At 46.6% G+C, this 6000-nt stretch overlaps 1 protein-coding gene across 1 annotated transcript in view; it reads right to left on the reverse strand.

Moving 5' to 3' along the window:
* Nucleotides 1–6000, reverse strand: part of LOC115225281 (cleavage and polyadenylation specificity factor subunit 6) — a 77172-nt gene that overhangs the window by 69347 nt on the left and 1825 nt on the right. The gene's annotated exons all lie outside the window — the stretch shown is intronic.

Consider the following 6000-nt stretch of genomic DNA (forward strand, 5'->3'; position numbering starts at 1 on the left):
CTGACTAGTCTTGCCGGGTCTTCGGAAGGTGTTTTTATGTGCCACCGACACAGGTGCCAGATGAGGCTGGCGAACGGCCATGATCGGATGGTGTTTGTTACGTGCCCACAGCACGGAGGCCGGTCGATGCGGAACTGGCTACGGCCACGTTCGGATGGTTCTCTTGTGTGCCATCGCACTGGTACCACAAAGTGTGTGCACCGGCACTGGTACCACAAAGTGTGTGCCACCGGCACTGGTACCAAAGATACAGATTCCATTGATGTTCATCTATTTTGATTTGTTTTGATTTTGATTTTGATTTTCACTTGCCTCAACAGGTCTTCACAAGTGTCACAAGAAGGAAGGTATGCACAGGTGGACTGACTACGTCCCAGGTAGGGGCCATGGGTTATGGCCTGACTAGTCTTGCCGGGTCTTCGGATGGTGTTTTTATGTGCCACCGACACAGGTGCTAGATGAGGCTGGCGAACGGCCATGATCGGATGGTGTTTGTCATGTGCCCACAGCACGGAGGCCAGTCGATGCGGTACTGGCTACAGCCACTTTCGGACGGTTTTCTCTTGTGTGCCACCGGCACTGGTACCACAAAGATACAAATTCCATTGATGATCATCTATTTTGATTTGTTTTGATTTTCACTTGCCTCAACAGGTCTTCACAAGTGTCGCAAGAAGGAAGGTACGTACAGGTGGACTGACTACGTCCCAGGTAGGGCCCACGGGTTATGACCTGACTAGTCTTGCCGGGTCTTCGGATGTTGTTTTTATGTGCCACCATGTTCCCACATCACGGAGGCGAGTCGACGCGGTACTGGCTACGGCCACGTTCGGATGGTTTTCTTGTGTGCCAAAGGCACTGGTACCACAAAGATACAAATTCCATTGATGTTCATCTATTTTGATTGATTTTCACTTGCCTCAGCAGGTCTTCACAAGTGTCACAAGAAGGAAGGTATGCACAGGTGGATCGACTACGTCCCAGGTAGGGGCCACGGGATATGGCCTGACTAGTCCTGCCGGGTCCTCTCATGCACAGCACACTTCCATAGGACTCGGTCTTCAGTCATTTCCTTGGTGAGACCTAAAGTTCGAAGGTCGTGCTTCACCACCTCGTCCCAGGTTTTCCTGGGTCTACCTCTTCCACAGGTTCCCTCAACTGCTAGGGTGTAGCACTTTTGCACACAACTATCTTCAGCCATTCTCGTCACATGACCATACCAGCGCAGCCGTCTCTCTTGCACACCACAACTGACACTTCTTAGGTTCAACTTTTCTCTCAAAGTACTTACACTCTGACGATTATGAACACTGACATTACACATCCATCGGAGCATACTGGCTTCATTTCTTGCAAGCTTACGCATATCCTCAGCTGTCACGGCCCATGTTTCACTACCATGTAGCATGGCTGTACGTACACACGCATCATATAGTCTGCCTTTTACTCTTAGCGAGAGGCCTTTTGTCACCAGCAGGGGTAAGAGCTCTCTAAACTTTGCCCAGGCTATTCTTACTCTAGCAGTTACACTTTCAGCACACCCACCCCTGCTACTGACTTGGTCTCCTAGGTAGCGGAAGCTATCAACTACTTCTAGTTTGTCTCCCTGGAACGTGGTAGAAGTTGGTCTCTGCACATTTCCAGTGTTTATTTCTCTTGAGCATCTGCCACAGACAAAAACTATTTTCTTAGTTAGCCTTCCTTTGACATTGCTGCACCTCTTATGTGTCCATAGCTTACACTTGGTGCACCTTATAGAGTTTCTACCTACACCTTTTTTACAGATCGAGCAGGGCCATCTACCTGAAGTCGTTTGTGGTTGGTCCACCTTCCTACTTATTAGGACTTTGGTTTTGGCTAGGTTGATTCTAAGGCCCTTCGATTCTAATCCTTGTTTCCACACCTGAAACTTCTCCTCCAGTTCTGATAGTGACTCAGCAATTAGAGCAAGGTCATCAGCATATAGGAGCTCCCAGGGGCATCCTGTCTTAATTCTTCCGTTATTGCCTGGAGGACTATGATAAATAGGAGGGGGCTGAGGACTGAACCTTGGTGGACCCCAACCTCTACCCGGAATTCTTCACTGTACTCGTTGCCAACCCTCACCTTACTAGCTGCATCTCTGTACATGGCTCGCACAGCTCTCACTAACCATTCATCTATCCCTAGTTTCCTCATTGACCACCAGATAAGGGATCGGGGGACCCTGTCAAAGGCTTTCTCTAAGTCAACAAAAGCCAGGTACAAGGGCTTACCTTTGGCTAGGTATTTCTCGTGCAGCTGTCTTACCAGGAATATAGCATCAGTAGTACTTTTCCCTGGCACGAACCCAAACTGCATATCATCTAAGCTAACTCTCTAATTAACTGGGCTATAACCCTCTCCGTAACCTTCATTACCTGATCCAACAGCTTGATGCCCCTGTAGTTATTTGTATCTAGGGCATCGCCTTTACCTTTGTAGCAGTTGACTATTATGCTGCTACACCAGTCATTGGGTATGACTCCTTCGTGTATCACCTGGTTAACTATACGGGTGACTATGCTATAGCCGACACTACCAGATATTTTGAGCATCTCTGCAGTAATTCCTGATGGGCTGGGGCTTTCCCTGTCTTCATGCTTCTAATTGCCTTAGCTACCACGGAACTATCAACTCGGATAGCTGGTCCCTCTGTTGGGTCAACATTCGGCAGACTCTCTTTATCCCATTCATTTTCCTCATTCAGCAACCTTTCATAGTGGCGTCTCCAAGCTTCTCTCTTTGCATCCTCATTTAGCGCAAGTGAACCATCCTCCATGCGAACACATTTCTCTCCTACCACATCTCGATTCTCTCTCACACACTGTCTTGCAACACGAAATACCTCAAGTCTTTCATCCTCACGGCGCAGGACATTGGCAAATTTTCTTTTATCTGCTTCCCCTCTGGCTAGATAGACCTGTCTCCTGGCTTCCCTTCTGGCAGTCTGATACACTTCCCTGCTACCACCGTTCTTCCAGGCCTTCCAAGCCTGTTTCTTTTGTCTAATAGCCCTATCAACAATATTGTTCCACCACCATGTTATTTTGAGTTTTAAGGGGACTTTGCACCAGCCACAGATCTGGTCAGCGGCTTTCAGCAGGTTGTCCCTCAGAAACGTCCAGTTGTCTTCTAACCCATGTGTAGCTATACCCCCTTCCACTTCGTCAAAGGCTTCAAGTAACATATCTCTAAATCTCTGTCCATTCGCAGGGTCTTTAAGCTTCCAGACCCTTCTTCTCCATGTTGGTCGTCTTCTAGTCGCCCTCTTAGTCCTGATCCTAAAGTCACTAACTACCAGTCTATGTTGTGGGGTGCATTCTTCGCCTGGGAAGGTTTTGGCATTTATAAGCAACCATCTTTCCTTTTTCTGGCGAGGATGTAGTCGATTTGGCTAGTATGCCGGCCCGATCGGTAGGTGACCAGGTGGCTTGTTGGTTTCCTGAAGTTAGTGTTGCAGATCATAAGACTATTCGCATCGCAGAACTCCAGCAGCCTGGTTCCCTCCTCGTTGCGGGAACCATAACCGTAGCCTCCATGCACGCCATGGAAGCCCCCAGCATGTCGTCCAACATGCCCATTGAAATCACCGCATGTGTGTGTGTGTTTGTGTGTCTGTGTTTGTCCCCCTAGCATTGCTTGACAACCGATGCTGGTGTGTTTATGTCCCCGTTACTTAGCGGTTCGGCAAAAGAGACCGATAGAATAAGTACTGGGCTTACAAAAGAATAAGTCCCGGGGTCGAGTTGCTCGATTAAAGGCGGTGCTCCAGCATGGCCGCAGTCAAATGACTGAAACAAGTAAAGAGAGTATTTAACTGGTGAGGCAGTGATTGAGCTGGCAGAGTTGTTAGCAGCCAAGCAAAATGCTTAGTGGCATTTTGTTCATCTTTAAAAGGCGGCAAGCTGGCAGAATCGTTAGCATGTCGGGCGAAATGCTTAGCGGTATTTCGGCTGCTGTTACGTTGTGAGTTCAAATTCTGCCGAGGTCGACTTTGCCTTTCATCCTTTCGGGGTCGATAAATTAAGTACCAGTTAAGCACTGGGGTTGATATAATCGACTTAATACCTATGTCTGTCCATGTTTGTCCCCTCTGTGTTTAGCCCCTTGTGGGTAATAAAGAAATAGGTATTTCGGCTGCTGTTACGTTGTGAGTTCAAATTTCGCCGAGGTCGACTTTGCCTTTCATCCTTTCGGGGTCGATAAATTAAGTACCAGTTAAGCACTGGGGTTGATATAATCGACTTAATACCTATGTCTGTCCATGTTTGTCCCCTCTATGTTTAGCCCCTTGTGGGTAATAAAGAAATAGGTATTTTGTTCATCTTTACAGTCTGAGTTCAAACCCAACCTAGGTCAGCATTGCCTTTTATCTTTTTGGGGTTTGATAAAATATATACCAGTTGAATACTAGGGTTGATGTAATTGACTAGGCCCCTCTCTCGAACTTGCTGGCCTTGTGCCAAAATTTGAAATCATGATTAAACTGGTGTTTATAACAGAAGGAATTTCAACCATGTTTCGTGGTCTGCTACAACAACAGCTCCTTTATAGGATCCAGTTAGCTCAAGACATCATCGGGAGGAACCACGTCCGGTTTCGGCCCCTACTCCTCTACCGTTTTGACGTGGCGAGGCCCCCACTTTCGGAGGTGACTTCAGCTCTGGTGTTGGGTGCATGTCGTCTTTCTTCTGTTCCCTGGCCTCTTCGGTGTAGCGTTAACGAGTGTCAGCGGGCGACTTAACAGGAAATTTTGATGGGAGGTTTTATAATTAAGATCACTTTAACCCTTTGGTTACCATATTTCTGCTGAAATACCTTACCCTTGTTTCAATTATTTCTTTGAAATAAAGAATTAAATAAAATAACTTTATCCTTATTCAGCTGGTTTTTGGAACATAAATTAACACAAAATTTTGATGGACCGATTTAATTTACATCACTTTAACCTTTTTGTTACACTTTACTCTCTCTTATACTCGTTTCAGTCATTTGACTGTGGCCATGCTGGAGCACCACCTTTAATCGAGCAACTCGATCCCGGGACTTATTCTTTGTAAGCCCAGTACTTATTCTATCGGTCTCTTTTGCCGAACCACTAATCGACGGGGACATAAACACACCAGCATCAGTTGTCAAGCAATGCTAGGGGGACAAACACAGACACACAAACACATACATATATACGACGGGCTTCTTTCAGTTTCCGTCTACCAAATCCACTCACAAGTGGTCAGCCTGAGGCTATAGTAGAAGACACTTGCCCAAGGTGCCACGCAGTGGGACTGAACCTGGAACCATATGGTTGGTAAACAAGCTACTTACCACACAGCCTTTGTTTTAATTAATTTTGAAAATCATGAAGAATTTACTAAAATAACTTCATTATTAAGCTTTCATTTGAACATAAATTAAAAGCACGCGGAGTTCTGTTTTTGATTCGACGGTCATTCGGAATGCTCACAGCAGCCATATTCCTACCGCTCTATGTCACGCTGGTGAGACCCATATTGGAGTACGGGATTCAAGCCTCTTCTCCTTATCTCTTCAAAGACATACATCATCTCGAAAGAGTCCAGAAGCTGGCTACCCGCATGGTTCTTGGTCTCAAGCATTTGTCTTATGAAGAAAGGCTGAAGACGCTCGACCTTTATTCTCTAGAAAAACGACGACGCCGTGGTGATCTCATTCTTGCTTACAACATCATAAGCGGAAAGTGTAACCTCTCGAAAGAGCTGTTCTTCACTCCTGTTCCAGAGCGTCGGCTGCGGGGTCACTCCGAAAAGCTCTATCTGCAACGATTTCATCTCAATCAAAGGAGAGGGGCTTTCTCCATCCAGGTTGCAGATCCGTGGAATAAGCTGCCGGACGAGATAGTGAAGATGCCGACGACCGCTTGGTTTAAAGTCTCTCTTGACCAGAAATGGCCTGAACTCTTTGCATGAACACCCACCCTGTACATAACTCCATGTCCCCCTA

This window comes from Octopus sinensis, linkage group LG27, assembly GCF_006345805.1.
Source record: "Octopus sinensis linkage group LG27, ASM634580v1, whole genome shotgun sequence".
In the NCBI taxonomy this organism is placed as follows: domain Eukaryota; kingdom Metazoa; phylum Mollusca; class Cephalopoda; order Octopoda; family Octopodidae; genus Octopus; species Octopus sinensis.